This window comes from Megalobrama amblycephala, linkage group LG23 (assembly GCF_018812025.1).
Source record: "Megalobrama amblycephala isolate DHTTF-2021 linkage group LG23, ASM1881202v1, whole genome shotgun sequence".
NCBI classification, from domain to species: domain Eukaryota; kingdom Metazoa; phylum Chordata; class Actinopteri; order Cypriniformes; family Xenocyprididae; genus Megalobrama; species Megalobrama amblycephala.
This window is the reverse complement of record NC_063066.1, coordinates 6,986,068-7,011,108: the sequence shown is the minus strand read 5'-3', so window position 1 is coordinate 7,011,108 and position 25,041 is coordinate 6,986,068. Positions and strand designations below refer to the sequence as shown.

Below are 25,041 nucleotides of genomic sequence, written 5' to 3'. Positions count from 1 at the left end.
AACAGGTTTTGTTTCCAGGCAGACCATTAAAGAACGCAACATATACATCTTCCGGAAATCTTGGAGAATTCAAGCAATTGATGACTTTGAAACTCCTGAAGTATTTTCCATTTCCTGTGCCATATGCATCAGATGTTCAATCCAACGGTCCATGGGCTTGATGTCTAAAGCTGAAAATAAAGGATTAGTTTACCCAAAATTGAAATTTCTGTCATTAATTACTCACCCTCATGTGGTTCCAAACCCGTAAGACCTTTGTTCATCTTCGGAAACCAAATTAAGAATTTTTTTTTTTTTTATGAAATCCAAGAGGTTTTTTTTATTCCCCAGAGAAAGCAATTACCGTCATTCTATGTCCAGAAAGGTAGCGAAATAGTCCATGTGACAGCGGTTCAATCTTAATGTTATGAAACGCCGAAAATACATTTTGTGTGCAAAAACAAAACAAAAATAACTACTTTATTCCACTATTTCTTCTTTTCAGTGTCATTCTCCTACGCGGTTTACTCCTACACTGTATACTGAGCCGGCGTTCTTACATAGAACCTGGAAACACTGAACGTAAACAGCGTAGGAGAATGACACAGAAGAGAAGATATTGTTGAATAAAGTCGTTATTTTGTTTTTTGGCGCACAAAAAGTATTCTCGTCGCTTTATAATATTAAGGTTGACCCACTGTAGTCACATGGACTATTTTAATGACGTCTTTACTACTTTTCTGGACATTGAATGACGGTAATTACATTGCTTTCTATGGGAGATAAAAAAAACCTCTTGGATTTCATCAAAAATATCTTAATTTGTGTTCTGAAGATGAGCGAAGGACTTGCAGCTCTAAAACAACATGAGGGGGAGTAATTAATGACAGAAATTTCATTTTTGGGTAAACTAACCCTTTAAGGTTTGGCTGACTAGCATTCAGTTGGCACACATTTATTCCCTGCTGGTAAATGCTGCAAATAAAGCTCATCTTCAGAACACAAATTAAGATATTTTTGATGAAATCCAAGAGGTTTTTTTCATCAAAAATATCTTAATTTGTGTTCTGAAGATGAGCGAAGGACGTGCGACTCTAAAACAACATGAGGGGGAGTAATTAATGACAGAAATTTCATTTTTGGGTAAACTAACCCTTTAAAGTTTGGCTGACTAGCATTCAGTCGGCACACATTTATCCCCTGCTGGTAAATGCTGCAAATAAAGATTTTTTTAATTTTTAAAAAAGCAGTAGCAGTAGGGTTAGGTTATAACTAGCTGTATATAAAAACAATAAAAGTATATGCAATGTACTTATTTAGAGTGTGTATGTATGTGGGGATATATATACCTTTATATCAATGGCAATTTTTGGACTTAATGAACTTAAAATTTCTCATTTAGCTGCTGCATGTATACTCCATGAAAACATAAACGAGTGATACAGCATCACAAAATGAGGTAGTACAGTTTGTTCTTGCCACCTAAAATGAGTGTTTTCCTAAAGCAGACCCAGCCAATATGCAAACTGACTGTGGTTTAGTCAACAGAGAGGCCCAGTGAGGTCTGATACAAACTGCTTGTGGTCATGTAGATGAAGAAAGACAACACTGTGTTTCCCGAACGCCTGCTGCCACATGACACACCTATCACAAGAGGAAAATCTGTCAGACTTGTAAAGCTTATTCCACTCTAAGGGGAGATGATACGTCCAAAGACATTACAGCAACATGAAAAGCAGGGTCTGTGGCCATCTGACGAAACACAAAGACACTTTCCGCAAGAGCTTCCTCGAGAGGCTTTCAAGTCCAACCCCTCAGTGGTCTGGATGGTGGAAAAATTATTATAATGTGGAGAATAAATCAATTTGTATTTTGCTGGAGTGTGGTAATTTAAGAGAGGATGCGGTCTCAAAGACCGGCTTTTTCATTTCATGATGAATTCATTCATTCTACTTAAAGAGTCTAGTGCTGCCTGCATGCCGTGAATGCTTCTGAGATATTCCTGCCATTCATTTCTTTGAATTTTATTTCAGAGGGTGAAATATTACAAGCCGCTGATCAACGGTTTGAGAAGCCTGGGTGAAAGAATGAGGGTAAAACTCTAGCTGACAGGAAGCACAATGACATGAAGGCAGCGTACATAACAGATCATCATCAACACATCAGCGTGAAGATCCAGGGGAAATGCATCACCGCCCCTTTTTTACTCAGTCTGTTGACTATCTGAGGTGGGCGACACGCTGCGTGACAAGCTGCCTCCACACGCCCTCGTGCGTCGGAAACACGGGAGATGGATCGGATTGCCTTTCAAGTTAGATATGTTAATGAACCTTTCAAACACGGATGGATGCTCCAAAATATTTAAATTGGAGGCAGGGTTAGGTGACAATGAGCCAAAAGAAAGAAACAATAAGCAAAAAACGTTTGATTGCAGCAGAAATAGCAAGTGGTTGAAGTTCACAGGAAGCTGTGGAGCTAAAGACAGATGGGCTGCACAGTTCTGGTTGGTTTATAAACCTCCACTGACTTTCATCTGAGTTTGGGCTGAACCACAACATGTGCACAAAACCACTAACAGAACTTTCCCACTGTTCTCAAAGCGCGTCTGTTCCTGTTTGGAATAGTTTGACCGTGTCTCTGATTAGCACTGTGTAGCTATACACAAGTTGGTTTCTTGAACAACTGATGGGTGCTGCCATGATCACTCCCTGTTTCCGTTTGCCAGCTTTCTGTTTCTGTTCACTGTATAAGCTACACAACACTGGAGCCATTTGAAAGCTCACACAGGTTCAGTGTGCAAAATTAAAATGTAATGTCGAAGTTAAACTCCCTTTTTCAAGATACTGAAGATTTTGTAAAATCCAAATAAGCTTTACTAATCATTATTGGAAAGAGTCTAAACAATGTTATTACAGCTTATTCAAAGAACCATAAACAGTTATTGCACATGCACCTGTGGAACAGTCCTTAAAGGGTTAGTTCACCCAAAAATGATATTTCTGTCATTAATTACATGAACCATAAGACCTTTGTTCATCTTCGGAACACAAATTCAGATATCTTTGATGAAATCCGAGGGTTTCTGAACCACACATTGGCAGCAATGTCATTGCACGTTTTGAGGTCCAGAAAGCTACTAAAGACTAGAGGTCGATTGTGGATTTTACCGATACCGCTAACTAGGTTGGGCCGTACTTGCCAAAAACCGAATCAACCAATAGTGTTGTGCAAATGTGCAAAATGAAATAAATATATAAATATGAATATATTAAAGTGTTGTAAAGTGTTACCATTTCATATAAATCCAAACAGTCATGCTTAAAGATGGCCTTCTTTAAATATCTACGCAAAGGCCAGAGCATTAAAATGACATATATGTATATCTTTATTTGCTTCTAACACATCATCTAATCGAAATAACAAAATATGTATTGCAGTGATGACAAAAAAAAGAACTGAAATCGAATGTGTTTCTGATTTAAGTTAACATTTCAATGTTGAGAAAGCAATCACGTCACTAACTTTAAATATGCAACTTCTATATGCATGTGCAATGATGGATATAAATTAATGCAAATAGTTGGTAACACTTGCAACATTAAACATTTGGGTCGGGTTTGCATGTGTTTTTGTCACATTGTTTTAACTGCTTGAGGTACTAGTATTAGCGTCCTCTCAGCATTGACGGTAAACATACTGCTGTTTTTCTCTGCTAATGCAGCACCTAGTTAACAAACTGATTACTTTATAATGATATGGCAAAATGTGCTGTAGTGTTCTGTATTCACACCATTTCACTGTCTGTGTTTCAAACGTGCATCTGATATGTCAGCGCTCTCCGCGCAGCATCACGTCATTACAAATAACACGAGGCTCTCATTCTGTATAATGCCAGCAGATCCTTCCTCAGCACTCTCATGCTGTGTAATGATAGCGCACCCTTCTCAACCACTCCGGCAATGGATGCAATTCGGAAAAACTATTGGAATGGATTTGTGCCGATAACCGATTGTTCCACCAATCAACTATCGGTGCCGATTAATCGGCAAAACCGATGAATCGGTCATCCTCTACTAAAGACATATTTAAAAGAGTTCATGTGACTATAGTGGTTCAACCTTAATGTTATGAAGTGACGAGAATACTTTTTGTGTGCAAAAACAAAACAAAATAATGACTTTATTTAATAATTTGAATAGTTGTCATACACTGTTGACATATTGAATGTAGTGCAGGCTTCCATGTTTAAGTCCGAACGGTGGCTCAGTATTGGCCAATGCTGTACACGTGAGCAGCATGACGCATGCGTGTGATGCTGACTCAGGAGCCGGCCAATAATGAGTCAGCGTTCTGGCGTAGAACACTTAAGTACTGAATTGCGTTCATTGTGTCAACTGCTTTTAACTAGTTGCTTATTAGCTTGCATATTGGCTGTTTATTAGTACTGTTTATAAAGCACATATTAATGCCTTATTCTACATGACCATATTCTACATGCCTAAATCCAAACCATACCTAAACTTAAACACTACCCCTACCGGTAACACTTTACTTGAAGGGGTGTGCATAAGACTGACATGACACCTTCATAATCTTGACATGACACGTGTCATGAATATGAAGGAGGTTTTATGCATGTTTATGACAACTGTCATTAAGTGTCATTCGCTCAATTATGTCATTTTTAATGCAAAGATGACATTGTTTGAGATGTCTTTGTTACGACAACTTGACATAAACCAACACATCATAACCTGTCAGTGTCTTTGTCATGACAACGTGACATTAGCAAAACATCATAACCTGTCATAAACATGATATAGGAGATTAATTATCAAACTTAAAAAAAACTACTTAGCTTTATGGGTTAACATTACTTTACATTATTTTGGTAACACTTCAGTATAGGGAACACATATATAAACGATTAACTATGACTTTTCCCTCAATAAACTCTTAATTTACTGCTTATTATAGTTAATTGTTAGGTTTAGGTATTGGGTAGGATTAAGAATGTAGAATAAGATCATGCAGAATAAGGCATTAATATGTGCTTTATAAGTACTAATAAATAGCCAATATTTTAGCCATATGAATGCTAATAGTAATAAGTAACTAGTTAAAAGACCCTAAAATAAAGTGTTACCATTATTTTATAACAGTGTCATCTTTTTTTACGAAATTTGAAATTGTCTATTATCTGACCTTCTGTTGGTGGAAACTTAAAAAAACAAAAAACAAAAACAAAAAAACATGAAATGAAAAATAGTCATGACGCTGTTATAAAATTATTTGTCAGAGTATTGTCACTTAATGACATTTTAATAACAAGTTCAATTTGTACCACTGTACTTGAGCTCAAGATACATATTTATGACACTATTATAATGGCCTCATGTCAAAACCAACTACATGACAGTTTAATGCAATGTTAACCCATAAAGCTAAATGATGTCAAGTTGTCATGACAAAGACACTGACAGGTTACGATGTATTGGTTTATGTCAAGTTGTCATAACTCGGACATCTCAAATGTCATCTTTGCATTAAAAATGACATAATTGAGCGAATGACACTTAATGACAGTTGTCATAAACATTCATAAAACCTCCTTCATATTCATGACACGTGTCATGTCATGATTATGAAGGTGTCATATGCACACCCCTTCAAGTAAAGTGTTACCCTACTACCTTACTAACTATTAATAAGCAGTAAATTAGGAGTTTATTGAGGGAAAATTCATAGTTAATAGATAATAGATAATGTGTTCTCCATACTAAAGCGTTACCATCATTTTTATGTTGTTTATTGAGTTAAATACTATCAACAAGGCATGCACAATATAGCACACATCAACTACCCTATTTTTTATATTAAGTGTTTTTAATACATTTTTAAGGACACTTCAGTTCTGAATATTTTTTTAATTTACATGTAGAGTGTGTACTGTACTTGACACAATGTTAAGTGCTTGTCTTGTAAAAAAAAAAACTGTCATTTTGTGCTCTGCAGCTTCTGCAGATTGTATTCCACTGTAACTCCTACAATACAGTAGATAGAGATGGCTTGATTTTTCTTCTAAGCAAGCACTTCACTAATAACTTCACTTTAACTAATGGAATAAAGCATTGTGACTGTAACCAGAAATTGCAACATCCTTGTAAAATTTAGAATCTGTGGAAAAGGTGTATAAAGAAATAGCTAAGCATAAATGCAGCACAAAACAGATTCCATGTACAGTTTGTAAGCATCTTTCTATAATTCTATTTTTTTTTTTGTGTATCTTGGTTATCAAACAACAGCTAAGCTGATGTATTTACCAGGCTGCAAAACTAGAGAAGATGGGCTATATTATCACTGATTTTTTTTTTTTTTTTGACTTTCAGTCAAACAAAGACATATTGTTTCTGACAGAAATGTGGAGCTCTAACACGCTGACTCCATCACTATTATACACAGATGCCTTCACACTGACTAACCAAATTGAACTGCCACAAATGTCAGTTGTATCCTCCACCCGTCCCTAGAGGGATTCTTCAGCCTGCATAACTTCATTCACACACTTGTGACTCACACCCTATAACTTTAACATTTGCACCGTCTATATTTATTCAATATTCTTAGGAAACAAAACAAATTTTAAATAAATCAGATGCAACCATGCAACTATTCATTACATGACAATCTTTATGATGGTAGTTCATTCTGAGAGGTGTTTTGAGCTGACAAGATGTGCATTTTTACATCCATTATTAAGATGGTAGTTCATTCTGAGAGGTGTTTAGATGGTAGCTCTCAGAATGAACTACCATCTAAACAGATAGCCATGCAGTTATAATCTTTAGATGGCAGCGCATTCTGAGAGGTGTTTAGATGGTAGTTCATTCTGAGAGATGTTTTGAGAGGACAAGATGTGCTTTTTTACATCCATTATTAAAATCTAATGAGACATATTCAGGTTATGAGATAGAATAGAAAAGAAAAGCAATATATTAGAAAAACAAAAACAATATGTTTGAGTAAAACAATGTGGCTATAATGCATCACAGGAATGTAAGAGCTTACTGGAGCTTACAACTGCATGGCTATCTAGAGTTTATTTCCTGTTTTTCTCTTAAATTAGCAAATAGCAATAGAGCCACAAATGTCACAATGAGTAAGATGTTAAAGTGTGAGCAGACCTCCTGTTGAGGATCCCACTGAGATAGAGGCCATGCTGTCCTACTACTGGCCTCTCAAGTCATGTCTGGGGTGTTATATGGTAATACTCAAAAATCAATCAATCAATCAATCAATCAATCAATCAATCAATCTATCTATCTATCTATCTATCTATCTATCTATCTATCTATCTATCTATCTATCTATCTATCTATCTATCTATCTATCTATCTATCTATCTATCTATCTATCTATCTATCTATCTATCGTCCATCCGTCTGTCTGTCTAGATAGATAGATAGATAGAAGCAATATGCAAGTGTTTTTTTTATTTGTTTTTTTGAGTATTACCATATAACACTCCATACATGAGTTGAGATCCCAGTATAAGAAATTGATACTTTTATTTACCGAGGATGTATTCAATTCTTCAAAAGTGACAGTAAAGACTTTTGTAACATTATAAAAGATTTCCATTTCATTTTTCTTTTTGTTTAACAAAGCAAGAAAGATGCATCACGGAAAATATTAAACTCTTTTCAACAATGTTGTAAGTTTGCCAATTCTTCATAATACTTCCAAGACTATATACCTTTACTTTGGTTATATATTCATGAGCTGAATTTGCAAGAGCAACGTTCAATATATCACAGCAGAGCATGGGGCCCTCCTTATTGCTCAGCCCCATATAAACTCATATTGAATTCTCAGTGCAATGAGATTGGAGGCATAAAATTTCCTGAATCTGCCATACGGATGAAAAAAGGACCTTAATTAAAAGTGGGTAACAGCACTATTGCCTTTGCTTTAAAAGTAATTTACAGAATAGCAGTAAAACAAATAATCCAGCCAATAAAGCAGCAGGAACACTACTAATGATTATCAAGTAAAATAATTAGGTATATACAGCTTGTGTCTTTCAGTAGAGACACATTCATTAGTGATTGCTGAGGGAGTCAATTGATCTGAAGACTTGCTAGGCTTCCGTTTAATTTAGACGTACATAATTAATATATTTACGAACAAGAAATTACAGGCAAAGACAAACGCAGGGCCAGTAAAAGACTGTATCGTTCAGAGCCCAGTGAAACGCTCTGCATGAGCGACTAGCTCCACATGTGTTCTTGAACTAAGTGTCTGTCGTTAGCTGTCAGAAAGAATAGGATCACAAGCGGCTTTAAATGGCGCAACAAGTCTTGCTAAGGGCTATCTCTGCGCTGGCTGTTAGAGAGCAGATGATTGCAGAAGGCAGTGATTTGTTTTATAGGGATGGAAAAGCTTGCTTGATTTCATGGCCTGTATAGCCCTGTGAAAAGCAATAGGAAATAAAATGTAATTCAAGTTGTAAAATAAGTAATGACTGGTCCACTGCACTTAACCACGTGTTACATTCCTCTCACACACAAATCAAGGTGATCTCAGAGCCTGTAAAAACAAGTTGGCAGTTTGTGCCTCACACTGTGTGTGTACTGACATGACAGACTTTGTGATGTGTTCATGTTGGCTGCGTTCAAAAGATGAAAAATGCTGCCTCAGCAGACAGAAAATGGAGGTGGGAAGACAACAAGGCAAATCTGAATCCAAAGGTCACATCCTGTCTACTGAGATACCTTCATCTGATCGTGTTTTGAATGCAGCATACACGTTTTTTTCCACTATTCTGTGACATATGTAAAAAATAAAATGCTGATTGAAAGACGCGGTTAGAGGTCAGTTTGTGTAGATGAATGGGTAACACTTTATAAGGAATACAGTACAGTAATAAAGTACTTACAAATCATTTCCAAACTATTATTTTATAAATAAATTCACAGTTTATATATTGTAGTCTAATATATATATATATGTATATATATATATATATATATATATATATATACAGTACAGTCCAAAAGTTTGGAACCATTAAGATTTTTAATGTTTTTCAAAGAAGTTTCGTCTGCTCACCAAGGCTACATTTATTTAATTAAAAATACAGTAAAAAACAGTAATATTGTGAAATATTATTACAATTTAAAATAACTGTGTACTATTTAAATATATTTGACAAAGTAATTTATTCCTGTGATCAAAGCTGAATTTTCAGCATCGTTACTCCAGTCTTCAGTGTCACATGATCCTTCAGAAATCATTCTAATATGCTGATTTGCTGCTCAATAAACATTTATGATTATTTTCAATGTTGAAAACAGTTGTGTACTTTTTTTTTCAGGATTCCTTGATGAATAGAAAGTTCAAAAGAACAGCATTTATCTGAAATACAAAGCTTCTGTAGCATTATACACTACCGTTCAAAAGTTTGGGGTCAGTAACGAATTTTTATTTTTATTTTTTTGAAAAGAAATTAAAGAAATGAATACTTTTATTCAGCAAGGATGCATTAAATCAATCAAAAGTGGCAGTAAAGACATTTATAATGTTACAAAAGATTAGATTTCAGATAAACACTGTTCTTTTGAACTTTCTATTCATCAAATAATCCTGAAAAAAAATATTGTACACAAATATTTTGTACAATTGTACACATTAAATGTTTCTTGAGCAGCAGATCAGCATATTAGAATGATTTCTGAAGGATCATGTGACACTGAAGACTGGAGTAATGATGCTGAAAATTCAGCTTTGCCATCACAGGAATAAATTACTTTGTGAAATATATTCAAATAGAAAACAGTTATTTTAAATTGTAATAATATTTCACAATATTACTGTTTTTTACTGTATTTTTAATTAAATAAATGTAGCCTTGGTGAGCAGACGAAACTTCTTTTAAAAACATTAAAAATCTTAGTGGTTCCAAACTTTTGGACTGTACTGTATGTATGTATGTATATATATATATATATATATATATATATATATATCTAACTCTTCATATATTAGCTACTTAATAATATTTTTATTACAGTAACATAGTATGAAGAACTCACTATTTATATATAACCTATTAATATATTAATATTAATAGGCTACATATATATATATATATAGTAGTATATATATATATATATATATATATATATATATATATATATATATATATATATATAGGCTACTATATATATATTAATATTAATAGGCTACTATATATATATATATATATATATTGTAGCCTATTAATATTAATATATTAATAGGTTATATATAAATAGTGAGTTCTTCATACTATGTTACTGTAATAAACAAAAATATTATTAAGTAGCTAATATATGAAGAGTTAGATAATGTTTTTATGCTTTTTTAACAACTTATTAACCATATAAGTGATGTACTGTATTTTAAACCAGTAGTAAAGGATTTATTAATGGTTATTAGGAGTAAATAATTCTCACTTTAGATTAGGTGATGGAAAATGTAATTAAGTTATAGGACATTAATTGCATTAATATTAAGTGTTTCTTTAAATGTTTACAATTACATTAAGCACACACGCACACACACACACACACACACACACACACACACACACACACACACACACACAGACACAGACACAGACACACACACACACACACACACACACACACACACACACACACACACACACACACACACACACACACACACACACACATTCTGAAAGCTTCCTGTGAATTTATTTTTTTTTTTTAATGAAAAGTTATCAGAACAAAATACTGGTTACCAGCTTTAAACAATTTCAAAAACAATGATTTTTTGTCAAATCTTCTATTTTGTTGTGCAAAATATTCCAGTTGCTTTTGTTCCGTGAGCCACTTCTAATCCCTGAACCGAAAACATCACAAGCTGGCTTTATATGTAATGATCAAAGGTTATATAACAAATAACAATCCACTCACAAATATGATATCTGTGAGGGAAAAATCATTTACTTCAGACAGACGGTCTGCAACAGCTGAAATGATTATGATTGCATAATCAGCATTCACATCAAACATGTGAGATGTTAGTGTGGTCAGTCTGTTTATAATGTGATTTAGAAGTGTTTTGTTTAGTCTGAATCAGTTTATGAATCACTAATCAATTATAAACAAAGCACCGCTCTCAAATTTTAAAATCCCCCTGTTCGTCTAGACTAGGTTAATTGGTAATGACTGCTTTTAGAGAAACAATTTAGAGCATTAAAAATGCATCATGGTTATTTATGAATAGACAAGCCTTGGTTATTCAGGATTAAACTCTCTTTAAACATGTTAGTGTGTCTTATCTTCTTAAGGCCAAATCAATAGAGAACTAATCTCATGCACCTCTGCTTTCATTGTAAACCGCCAGACCTCACACAAGTCATTAAGAGGCATAATGTGGTCTCACCATGCTATGAATGGAAATAGCCAGTGAAGATTCAGAGGGAATTGCTGCTGGTGAGGCATGCGAGATGAATTCTCACACGTGGACCATTTAAAATGACAGATCATTAACAGAGCAAACCACAGCGGCTTCCAAGTAATTCGGCAGGCAGCTCCTTGGCCTACTGATGACCTCAACACACAAATCAGCATCCCTCGCAGGCATGAATCAGCCCGACGCAGTCTGGATGAGTGAGATGGTAATTCTGGATTTATTGGTTAATTGGTAAGTGGGGTGTTTAAACTTACTTGCGTTTGTAATTCAGTCAAGACAGCAGGGCTTGATATGATCAGAACTGGTAAACAAGGTCCAGACTAATCTCATTACGTACCCTCCTCCTACATTCAAGAGAAGATCAGAGATAAACGCAGGATGAGGTTAAAACAAATTTACTTGTGCAGAGCAAACAAGTATCATCTCACAACCACTCTACCAGTCCGAAAGATTGGGGTCAGTAAGATATCTTGGCAACACTTTACAATAAGGTCTCGTTTAACATTAGTTAATGCATTCGTTGACAAATAAATATGAGCAATGTATTATTACAGCATTTGTTAACTGCTTTTATTGTTATTTAATAAAAATACAATTGTTCATTATTGCTCACAATTGTCTGTTTGTGTTAGTTCACAGTGCATTCTACTGTTAACAGATACAACTTTTGACTTTTTAAAAAATTAACAGATTAAGATTAGAAATTAAGATTAATAGGAGAAAAGGTGTAGAAGTCTTGTTCATTCTTAGTTCCTGTTAACTAATGTAGTTAACTAATTTTACCAAATGAAACCTTAATGTAAAGTGGTACCGATTTTCAGCTTTTGTAAGCAGTCTCTTATGCTCTTAAGGCTGCATTTATTTGATCAAAATACAGTAATATCATGAAATGGCGCTGCACAATTATGGATAAATTGAGAATCACATTTTTTTTTTTTTTTAACATAGAGATCACGATTCACTCATAATTATGAATAGACAACAAAATGACATGTAATTTACTAGATGTTCTGACAAAATGTTAATTGCTTAAGTCTATTTAAAAATATTTAGTTAATTTGAATTATTTTAAAGACACTATGTAACGTTTGGTGCTCTATAGTGGTTAATAAACAAAATTGCATGCATCTGAAGAACATTGTAGCCGGAGCTACTTCTCTCTGTTTATATATATGACGAGTCACTCTGCAGCAGTTGTCCAGCCCGGTCTAAAATAGTCTGAATATAAACGCTGATAGTGATGGACTCTTCGATGTACTTGCTCATTATATAAATTTTGTAAATTTTGAAGAAAAAGGTTACATGTACACTATAGTGTACCTTTAAAAAATCAGTTAAATGAATGATTCAATGACTCATTCATGATGACTTCACTTATTTTATTAAAATGTGATTCAATGAATCAACACTTTTGAACAAATCTCTTGAATTAATGATTCAATGACAAATACATTTTTAATAGTCACTTGTCGCCACCTACTGGTGTACCAATATAACAGAATCTTAAAAGGGTTAGTTCACCCAAAAATACAATTTCTGTCATTAATTACTCACAGGTTGTTCCACACCCGTAAGACCTTCGTTCATCTTCAGAACACAAATTAAGATATTTTGTGATGAAATCCGAGGATTTCTGAACCACAGTATGACAACAACGTCACTGCACCTTCTGAGGTCCAGAAAGGTATTAAAGACATTATTAAAATAGTCCACGTGACTCCAGTGGTTCAACCTTAATGTTATGAAGCGACAACAATACTTTTTGTATGCAAAAACAAAACAAAAATAACAACTTTATTTAACAATTTGAATTGTTGTCAAATGCAGTTGACATATTGAATGCTGTTCAGCGCTTCCATGTTCTTTGTCCTGCGTTACAAAAGGTGCAATGACATTACTGCCTATGTGTGGTTCAGAAACCCTCGGATTTAATCAAAAATATCTTAATTTGTGTTCCGAAGATGAACGAAGGTCTTAAGAGTTTGGGACGACATGAGGGTGAGAAATGAATGACAGAAATTTCATTTTTGGGTGAACTAACCCTTAATATGAAGTGTCATTTTACTTATAAAATGTGTTTTAGGGGGCTTTCACACAGTGTACGTTTGCTGCGGTCTGAATCTGATTGTTCTTGGCGCCCCCCGCAGCGTTGGTCTGGTTTCACACTCATTTAATTCTATCGAAATCTGGCATATTTGCGTTCATTATAAGTCATCACAAATGTGCATGGCACATGATAGAAAACAGAACACGGTCAATATGTTTTTTTTTTTTTTTTTATTAATTTGGTGCTATTATGCGCAGTGATGCAACGACACTTGCGTCTACTGTATGTGTGTTGCATGAACGCAGCTTTCTGCTGCTTACAAATAAACTCTTTTAAAGGAAACAGCTTTCACATTACCAGTTTTTCATGCGAACCGTGCCCCCTAACTCTATTTTGATCACCACCATAGACATCAGTGTTTATATCTGAACTATAAGCTCTTTTCCCAGTACTTCTGTGATCATTTTAATTATTGTAACAGAAATAATGATACTGTGTAGTTGAAAAGACTGTTTGTGAAGCTGTTTCATACCTTAATATGACAACTGCTCTCTCTGGCTCAAGCACCAACGCAGATCTGAATCGCTGTGATCATATTTGTCAAAGGCTTAATAGACATAGCCGTATCGTTGTCATTTAGGAATAAGATTGTGTGGATTTTTGAATTGAATTGAAACGATTAATCATGCAGCTCTATGAAATATAACTACAATTTAAAATTGCCATTTTATATTTTAATATATTTTTAAATGTAATAATTGATAATAATAATAAATGTTTCTTGAAGGAAGAAAGGAAGGAGGGGTTATGTATGTCAATGCAATCTTTGTTCTCTTGTTTCTACAGCAACACAGTTTATGCCAAAGGGGTACTAAACAATCCTACATGTGTCCCAAGGTATGAATTGATCCAGCAGGACAAAAACAAACAAATAAAGAGGGTAAGAATAAGAAAACTGGCAGAGGTCAAGTTTTTCCTTTGTTTGTAGAAACAAACATTTATCTTCATCCACTTAAGAACAGTAAATCACAAAAGGAATAAATGAGGTTTCTGAATTCACCTTTCTTCTATTGAAATCACATCAATCAATACTGAGCAATTGCTTCTAAAGGATAAAAGTGTAATCATGCCTCAGAAACAATGCTGGCTAGAGGCTTTTATAAAGACATTGCTTACTGATGCTAACCTCTGGGAGGCCATATGCCATATACAAGCTCATAATTAATTTTTTTATACAAAACAGGTAATGTGTTTTCATTTATATGTTAATGTGAAACAAAAAAAAATCTAACAGAGATAATTGGTCACAGAACGGCCAAAAGCTGGTGGGTATACTGTCCGTTTGATGCATAGACGGCTTCATTTACACCAATCTATCTAAAACAAACATCATATAAAAACAAAACAAACTGTGTCTGGTCGATGTATATGTCAGTTCTTTTCCTGTCTAAATGTGCAGTTCATGGCCAGAATAAGCTGCAATGTGTGACTGCCCCCGGACTCATTGCTTTTTATATAAGTGATCTTTTGGACATACATAAATTCAGTACATTGGAAACTCCAACAGATTTCTGTATATCATAATAGTGTGTGTCATATCATATGATTACAGAGGCCAGCAGCAAAAATCTGGGTCACGCTCAGGCCGCCCATTTCTAAACTGATAAGATTGGAGATTGCGATTCTAAAAACGCAACAGACAACCGGAGGCATTTGTTTCTCCAGGGCAAAACAAGAAACTAAAACGGAGTGAGTGGAGCATGAAAGCAGCACATGTACATGGAATATAACAGCAGAATAAACAGACAGAGGAAGTGTGCTGGCCATGTGCTGTGAAAACAGAAGCAATGGAAAGAACAAGTACTCCAAACACTCCGAGTCAATCATAAAACCAGCCGCTGCTGGTACAGTGACATCATTACTCATGAGGCTGCACTTTAAGCCAATGGAATTAACAGACACCGCACACACCATTTAACCACAGCATTAGACAGCCTCATCTGATATTCACAAGGCGGCATGGCTCAAACTCATCTGCATGACTGGTGTTTGGGTCTGATACCCCACTTATGTGAAATACAAGTGCTTCAGACTGAGCTCCAAATCACGTTTACATGAGTAATTCAGCTTCACCCAAAGCATCTTTACACTTCTGAATCAAAGGGATGACCTGCAAATTAAAATGATTCATTATTTACTCACCCTCATGATGTTCAAGAAAATGTTGAAGAATCATCAGATCTTTTCCATACAAGGGTATTAAACTAATAATAATAATAATAATAATAATAATTTAAAAATTACAGTGCCATGTCATTGGTTTTTATTTCATTTTATTGTTAAATTAAACAAAAATGGAAGAATAATAATGGAAAATATGGTGCCATGGCATGTGGCTCTGATTAATTAATTTATATATTAAAATTCAAGATTCAACAATTTCTGAATTCCATTTAAAAAAAAAAAAAAAAAAAAAAAGAAGAATTTCTGGGTGAAGTATTCCTTTAAATTAAAATGTGAAAATGCATAGTTTTTGGAAGGAAAATCTGTGCCACATATAGCTGCCTCTGAAACCACCCATTCCTGGCCAGAACAACCGTCTCCTCTCATGTGGAACTCCAGACGAGAGATACTGTATTAAGCTTATTTAATGATTAGTCAAATGATGAAATAATACAGCATGGAAGAATGAGCATTGTTCTGGGGCTAAATTTAATTACAGTCAGTAGTGCTCAGGCTAATGAGCAATGCCCCCCTTTATACCTCCTCTGTAACTGGGTAAAGCAACAGTGGCCACTGGGCATGTTCTCTGGGGATGAGTCAAGAGATGATTAAGTAAAAGTCAGAGTACACAAAGAGAATCTTTTTTGAGCTTTCACAAGAAAGAATCAAGAATTTCAGCCGCCTGTTTCTAATGTCAACAGAACCCGGCACAAATCCTAACTTGTTAAATCATTCTCTTACAACCAAGGGCGTAAGAATGATCTGAAAAGTGTGGAGGGATAAATTAGAAATCTTATCAGACTGGCTCATGAACATTAATTAGATCATTGTAATAGTCTTATAACTAAATTGGTGAAAAACAAGAAAGTCTTATAGGGATAGTTCACCAAGAAATGAAAATTCTGTCATCATTTACTCACCCTCAAGTTGTTCCAAACTGGTGTGAATTTATTTGTTCTGCTGAACACAAAAGAAGAAATTTTGAAGAATATGGGTAATCAAACAGTTGATGGGGCCCATTGACTTCCATAGTATGGAGAAGAAGAAGAAGAAAATACTATGGAAGTCAATGGGGACCATCAACTGTTTGATTACAGACATTCTTCAAAATATCTTCCTTTGTGTTCAGCAGAAGAAAGAAATTCATAAGGTTTGGAACAACCTGACACAGTGTCCTAACCAGACGCGAAGCAACACCGCGACATGCGATAAAAGGTATCTTTTCCATGTTAATCACAGTTTCTGTCTTAATGGCGACACGCAACAATTCTATTTTAAAAAACAGTTTCTATTTCTCTGCGACGTTGGGGCTGGAACAGCAACACAAAGTATGGCAATGATAATATTAGGTACTGTTTATGTGCTTTAGTTAAAAGGTGCCGAAGAACGTTTTTTTACAATATGTAATATAAGGCTAAGGTGTCCCCCGAATGTGTCTGTGAAGTTTCAGCTCAAAATACCCCATAGATTTTTTTTTAATTCATTTTTTTAACTGCCTATTTTGGGGCATAATTAGAAATGCGCCGATTCACGTTGTGGCCCCTTTAAATGCTCACGCTCCCCGCCCACAGAGCTCGCGCTTGCCCTAAACAGTGCATAAACAAAGTTTACACTGCTAATATAACCCTCAAAATGGATCTTTACAAAGTGTTCGTCATGCATACTGCATGCATGCGTCGGATCATGTGAGTATAGTATTTATTTGGATGTTTACATTTGATTCTGAATGAGTTTGAGGCTGTGCTCCGTGGCTAATGGCTAATGCTACACTGTTGGAGAGATTTATAAAGAATGAAGTTGTTTATGAATTATACAGACTGCAAGTGTTTAATAATGAAAATAACGACAGCTCTTGTCTCTGTGAATACAATAAGAAACGATGGTAACTTTAACCACATTTAACAGTACATTAGCAACATGCTAATGAAACATTTAGAAAGACAGTTTACAAATATCACTAAAAATATCATGTTATCATGGATCATGTCAGTTATTATCGCTCCATCTGCCATTTTTCGCTATTGTTCTTGCTTGCTTACCTAGTCTGATGATTCAGCTGTGCATATCCAGACGTCCTGCCCTTGTCTAATGCTTTGAACATGAGCTGGCATATGCAAAGATTGGGGGCGCACACCCCAACTGTTGCGTAACAGTCGGTGTTATGTTGAGATTCGCCTGTTCTTCAGAGGTCTTTTAAACAAATGAGATTTATATAAGAAGGAGGAAGCAATGGTGTTTGAGACTCACTGTATGTCATTTCCATGTACTGAACTCTTGTTATTTAACTATGCCAATATAAATTCAATTTTTAATTCTAGGGCACCTTTAATGTTAAAAGCGTCTAACGTGAGTTTGAATATCATTCTGTGTTTCCAGATTTATAGCTGTAATGAAAACATCAGATCTTGAAAATAAATAGATGGCCACAAGAACATTTAAACTGTCAACTCAATGTGAACAAACAAGTGTATTCCACGGCAAAGATTGTTTCAGTCACTCCGTAATCTCAAAGTCCAACAACACCAAACTAAACTAAAACCCCTCTAACTGTGCAAGTAAATACACAAAAATTGACACTTGGTTAGAGAGTTGTTGTGCTTCCTTATCTCTCTTCTAGGTCCGGAAGACCCAGACAGATAAACATGGTCATTGTATACACATATACAAAAATGAACATCATAGAAATTCATGTTACTTCATGTCTGTGAGGCATCCTCTGTTTGCAAGCTGTGAAGTATGAGATATCTTGGCCCTGTGCATTGGAACAGAGATGATATTGATAGTCTGGAGGAGTGCCATTAGACACAGAAAGCCTGTATTTGTGCTGCAAAAACCCAGTCTCATTTCAATTCATTTAAGCAATGATGTCTCACTATTTATTGTGTGCTAGAAAAAAAAGAGCACGCTCTCACAGTCTCATATGAAATAAACACAAGACACTTCCACTGCCTCATGGTTTTATCATTCAGCTAATTAAAAATGGAGAAAAACAGCCAAGATTCGACATTCTGTGTAGGTAGAAAAGCAGAAGAATAGATAAAAGCAGTATTGCTTTGGCTGATCGAAGAAAACAGACCAAACTGTGAGATGCTATGATTAAACACAGATACACAACAAACCTCCAAACAAATGCTGCTTTTGATAAATGAATATCCAGTATATCTGCAGAACATTCTTTGATAAAGATACAACGCTTAACCACCAACTCTGACATGCTTAAAATAAACACTTTTTAAGCCTGCTGACAGTTGAAAATATGCAAGGTTTAACAACATGGGTCGACAACGAGCCAATTAGAGAGCAAATAATATGGATCAGTGTGTCAATTCTGAGATTTTAATTCATTTCAGAAGCTCCAGCATGAAAATGGCAGGCTGATTGCAATTGAGCCCTTAGGATGGGCTGCAGCAATCCATCATTTTGACATTTTGGGAGCAAAGTATAAAAGTTTAATGATGGTTGGAGTCACTCTTTTGACATACTGTGTTGGTACAAATGTGAATTTATTGCATCTAGAAGTCCAAACTCAGCACTAGCACAGTGGCACTGACAAAGTGTGACAAAGTGATAGTTTGGCCCAATGTCCACTGGGTCAGAAAGTCATCAAAATCAATTGTGTTGGGTTTATTTTTCCCTCCTTTCCAGTTTGTCTAGACATACGGGTGACAAAACCATCAAAAGTTGGACCGGAAAGAACACACCCCAGGCCATACAAGCTTTTCAGCCCAAGCGCTTTGATGAAATTTAACATTGTGTTCCACTTCTGCAAACTTGCTTAGGAGAAGACGGGACTTCTCTCACCCTTTTATGGACAGCTTTTCAAAGAGCCCCGTGAGTTCCACTTTGAGCCCTTTGAAAGCTGGATCTCTCACGCCCACTTTCATCTGTCTCAACCCAGAAATGCGTCAGGTTTCTCACGCCACACATCACAGAGAGAGGAAAGGTACAGCTCGTACCTGTAGCCTCTTACTGTGCGTATTTCAGCTCAGTTTGCCTGTCTCCATTGAGAAGTATGAGTCAGAATGGAAAGATTATTCTTCATACTATAGCCTTCATTTCATTATGAACTCACACCAGTCATTTCAGTGCAGTTTCAATATATTGTGAATAAAAGTCATGATTGGAGTTTGGCTGGTGTTCACCAATCTGTGAGACGTATACCACCATTTAGACCAGATTGGTTACTGAGGTATGAAGACTTAGGTTGAACTCAAACAAACTGTTTGTCGATAGGTCAAGGACTTGTACTTCTGCCACAATGTTGAGAGAAAACACCAAAATGTGCAAAATTTAACAGTAAAAAAGTAAGCAGCTCTAATGATCTTAATAAAGATTTTATGAAGTGTTTCATTCAGTTCAACTGATGTACAGTACAGACATACAGCATCAATTATCGGTTTTACATTTATCAGTATTGGATGATATTTGATATTTAAAGGTGCCCTAGATTCAAAAATTGAATTTACCTCGGCATAGTTAAATAACAAGAGTTCAGTACATGGAAATGACATACAGTGAGTCTCAAACTCCATTGTTTCCTCCTTCTTATATAAATTTCATTTGTTTAAAAGACCTCCGAAGAACATGTGAATCTCAGTCGGGGTGTACGCGCCCAATATTTGCATATGCCAGCCCATGTTCCCAACATTATGAAAGGCATTAGACAAGGGCAGAACGTCTGGATGTGCACAGCTGAATCAACAGACTAGGTAAGCAAGCAAGGACAATAGTGAAAAATGGCAGATGGAGCAATAATAACTGACATGATTCATGATAACATGATATTTTTAGTGATATTTGTAAATTGTCTTTCTAAATGTTTCGTTAGCATGTTGCTAATGTACTGTTAAATGTGGTTAAAGTTACCATCGTTTATTACTGTATTCACAGAGACAAGAGAGCCGTCGCTATTTTCATTTTTAAACACTTGCAGTTTGTATAATGCATAAATGACAAACTTCATTCTTTATAAATCTCTCCAACAGTGTAGCATTAGCCGTTAGCCACGGAGCATAGCCTCAAACTCATTCAGAATCAATGTAAACATCAAAATAAACACCGTACTTACGCGATTAGACATGCTGCATGACAGAAACTTTGTAAAGATCCATTTTGAGGGTTATATTAGCTGTTTGAACTTTTTTTATGTTGTTTAAGGCAAGCGCGAGCTCGGTGGGCGTGGAGCACGAGATTTAAAGGGCCACACACCCTGAATCGGTTCATTTCTAATTATTCCCCAAAATAGGCAGTTAAAAAATGAATAAAAAGAGCTGAAAGCTGAAACTTCACAGACACATTCAGGGGACACCTTAGACTTATATAACATCTTTTAAAAAAAGTTCTAGGGCACCTTTAATTGTAATTTTAAGATCTAGATCATCATCTAGCACTAACTTAAATAATTAGTGATACATTATGGTTAATAGTAAACCCCTTAAAGTCAGCATGAAGTGAAAATTCAAACTTCCGGTAAAATGGGGGGAAAAATGCAAGGTCTCAGAACATTTTTTATTTATTTTTTTAAATTTGAAATGATTTTAACTTGAGCGCCGTGAACTCCATGTCATGCGCAAGACAGTTCGCGCAACGATTTTGCAAGTCCGTCTAGCGCGTTTACATAGAAAAACTATAGAAAAATGGGCGCATTGGAATGGAAAATCGCATTCTGTGTGAACGGCCCCTTAGAGGCTTTTGCATCTTATGTCTTCATATCCATATGCATTTTTAAATCATATCAAAACTTTATGCCGAACGCCGACCTGCAAATTTGCACAGTAAAAAAAGATAGATAATCTAAACAATACAGATTGTGTGGCTCAGGAAAGTGAAGTAGATTGTAAATTTTAGCATTTTGAATTGATATTATTTGTGCATGGACATTCCCAGCCTAGTATTACTCCACTATAAGACTGAAGGCATTGTGAAGTGTTGGTTTGCTATATTCCCCACAGAGAATCCTGAATGCAGACCGCAGTGTTTGATGAGCCTGGATAAAAAAAGCAGCGTCACTACAATGATCAGCAGAATGCTGAGGGGACAAGATGTACGGTAATCTCGCAAACACTTATGAGCGAGCACCCTTTCTTTGCTCACATTCACAATACATCACAAAGAGCTCACTGACAGCACCTCGCCACTCACAATTGTGTTGTAGAAAAATGTATCGGATGCTTCTGGTTACTCTGAGTATTCTCAGAAGATCGAACCGGGAGGAGTGCTTTCCCTGAATCCTGACAGCTATATAGGTGTCAGGGAAAAACGCTTCTGCAAAGGGATCATTAGGCAGGAGAGGAAGGTACCTGCACAGCGGGGAAGACAAATGTCTGTAAGGGAAGAGCAGAAGGAACCATCTGAGACAGCGTTTATCAGCCGAGTCAGCCTGAGAATCCTTAATGCACTTTTAAATCATTGGTTCTTAACTGCAATTTGCCACAGGGAGAGAATCATTACATTCCGATATAAAGCAAAGTTTACTACGGGATTGGAATACAGAGGATGGTTTTTAAAAAACGACTATTCTCACCTCTTATTTGTTAGTGAAATGGCCAAAATCGATGGTATGTTATCAAATGTAGCAAACATGTAATCTCCTCTGCTCATTAGGATTCAATGGGACTGTGCAGGGACTCCCTGAATGACCCATGTAATGAATGATAACATCGGTTTTAGCATATTGCATTTACAGCCTAAAATAAACAGCTTAGTAAACAGTTAGAGCCATGGCAAATAGCATATGATTTAGAAACTATGGTGCTCAACCGGAAAGCACATGTTTGACTTTGACCCGTTGTGCACCGGTTCCATGTCAATGCGCTAATGCCCACCAAAGTTTAAAGGTTGTAGCCAGTCCGAAAAACGTCTTGGATGGAACATTTGGAGATGAATGAACTAATTACAAAGAAACTTATGTGTTCACAATTAAAAATTTTAGAAATTAACTTGATAAGATTTGCCACATATTTAGCAATCACACGTCAATGATATCTGCCTACAATTGCCAGTCCCTTCTTTAAAGTCTCTCTCAGTAAAAAGTTGCAAAAGCCTAAAAATATAATTGTATTTGTTTTGTTACTGATGAATCACACCAAATGCCAAATGTTCATCTGTGACTAAGAGGAATCAAGAAGCTGTACAAGTCTGAAATGTATCCATTGGCTCAAACCAAGTCTATATACCACAGAGAGCCATTCAAATTTAAGATCACTGCATTGATCCCTGAAGGAAAATTAAGGTAAACTAATATATAGCTTAGACAACTAACAAACAGCAGCTGTCTTTGCCAAGATAAAACTCCTCTTTGCCATTCATCATGATAAAGAAGGGCAAATTTGCTCTTGGATATTGGGCGTATTAGAGCCATCTGTGATATGAAATGTTGCCTTATGCAGCTTGTAAAAACATGGATGTATGCCTTAGTGATTCATAGGCCTCTCAAGCATAATGAGAAGCATAACAGTTGCGTTATAAAGAAGTGAGGCTGTTACAGTCACAAACATGCACGTTCATGCATAGTAAGAAAGGGAGATGATCTAAGTGGCTGTCAGGAGCCAGAGGGAGGCCCTGCTCTGAGAGCCCAGCAGTCTTATCTCTCACACTCTGGGAGGTCTGACTTCCTGCCAAGGTACAGAGATAAAGAGACACTCAGCGGTAATGTGCACTGAGACCTGACCAAACCCAAAGGTAAGATTCTTATATAGGCGAGGGGCCGTGTCTGTTGTCCAAATCTGAGCAGCCATATCTGGATGTGTGGTGAGCACCGAACTGTCTCTTTTTGTTTCCCCAACTGTAGATGAAAGAGCAGGAAAAGTAGCACAGAGAGCAAGCATGCACCTGTGGGTCCCAGCCTACTTAACGCTGATCAGCAGAGCTGGGGACACGTGGCTCTGGGCAGGGGCTGGAGCTCGAGGAAAAGACAGGATGAAAGAGGAAGAGAGCGAGGGAGCGTAATTAGAGTGGAGGCCACGCTGAGGCGCAGAGAGCGAATCAGACCGTAGATGTCGAGGGCTCAACTGAGTCTCACACCTGCGCTAGAGGACTTTCCAGCATGGCTGCTGCCAGAGCCCTCGCCTAATGAACAGCTAATGTAATCCCCATCAGCCTCTGCAGATGATCCCATGACCCCGGCCAATCAGATGGGCCTGAGAACAGGAAGAAAATAATGCTCACTCTACCATGGTACAGGCTATAACCCCCACTCCCCCCCCACCCCCCACCCCCCCAAAAAAAACCCCATCTCATTAACTCTTTCCCCACCATTAATGGAAGTTTCCATCATTTGTGACACAACACTTCCCCGCCATCGACGGCAATCCAAGTTTTCACTATTATATGGTACAGGCCGCTATTACACATCTTCTAAAAGAGTACAGAATCTCTGGATCAAAACACAGTTGAAGAAGTACAAACAAGCGATATAAGCATAGCTTATGGGCAACATCAGTCATGGAGAGAAGCTGTCCAAGTTTAGCTTCAACCCTAATCAAATAAACTTGAACCAGCTAATCATTATCTTCAGGATTACTAAAGCTACAGGCAGGTGAGTGTTTTTTTATCAGGGTTGGAGCTAAACTCTGTAGGACAGCGGTACTCCTGGAATGAAGTTGCCCATCCCTGGCTTATGCACATGTAAAATAACACGACCATCAAATATTAAACACCAAATCAAAACTGCCTAATGTTACCGAATGAAATGATGACCCAGGAAGATGTTATGTTTTCTAAACTCCATCTATGTTTTGTTAACTGTTCTGAATCCGATCCGGATGTAGTCTTTGACAAAAACGTGATTTTCAAAATGTTGTTTTTTAAACTAAATTTACCCACATTCAAGAGTTGATAAAAGAATGCATGCAGCTGGAATAACTTTCTTTTTTGCTATTTCTTTTGACATATTGCATGTTCAAATAATCATACAATAAAATATTCTGGGGGCCATGAAAGTTTTGTGAACATTATTAAAAATGCTGGCGCTGGCTGGCAACCTCCTGAGTTAATATTAATGCAAACCAGATTCACCAATTTCAAATTTCTGGCTAAAAATTACTGTCATGTTATGGCCGATAACCAATACATTAAAATTCTAAATGTTTTGTCTGAACAAATTTAAAAAGATTTACTAGCTAATGGTGACCCGAGCTCCAGTATGTCCGTACAGAGTTGCTAAATAAATTAAAAATAAAACACTAAAAACTAAAACTGATTGTCTTAAATGTGTAACGAGTTGGTGTAGTGAGCAACAAGCACGGATGAGGAATACTAAAGTCTTTAATTATAAATGCAGGAGATCTTGGTTGGGTGGAGACAACGGC

General features: G+C 36.2%; 1 protein-coding gene across 5 annotated transcripts in view; it reads right to left on the bottom strand.

The window, feature by feature from the left end:
- Nucleotides 1-25,041, bottom strand: part of mid2 (midline 2) — a 163,397-nt gene that overhangs the window by 107,975 nt on the left and 30,381 nt on the right. For 3 of the 5 annotated variants that reach the window (XM_048176766.1, XM_048176764.1, XM_048176770.1), the window contains exon 2: nt 11,718-11,807. The exons of the other annotated variants lie outside the window; for them this stretch is intronic. The gene's annotated coding sequence lies outside the window, so the exon portion shown is untranslated. The remainder of the gene's footprint in view (nt 1-11,717; nt 11,808-25,041) is intronic. 5 annotated transcript variants of the gene reach the window in all.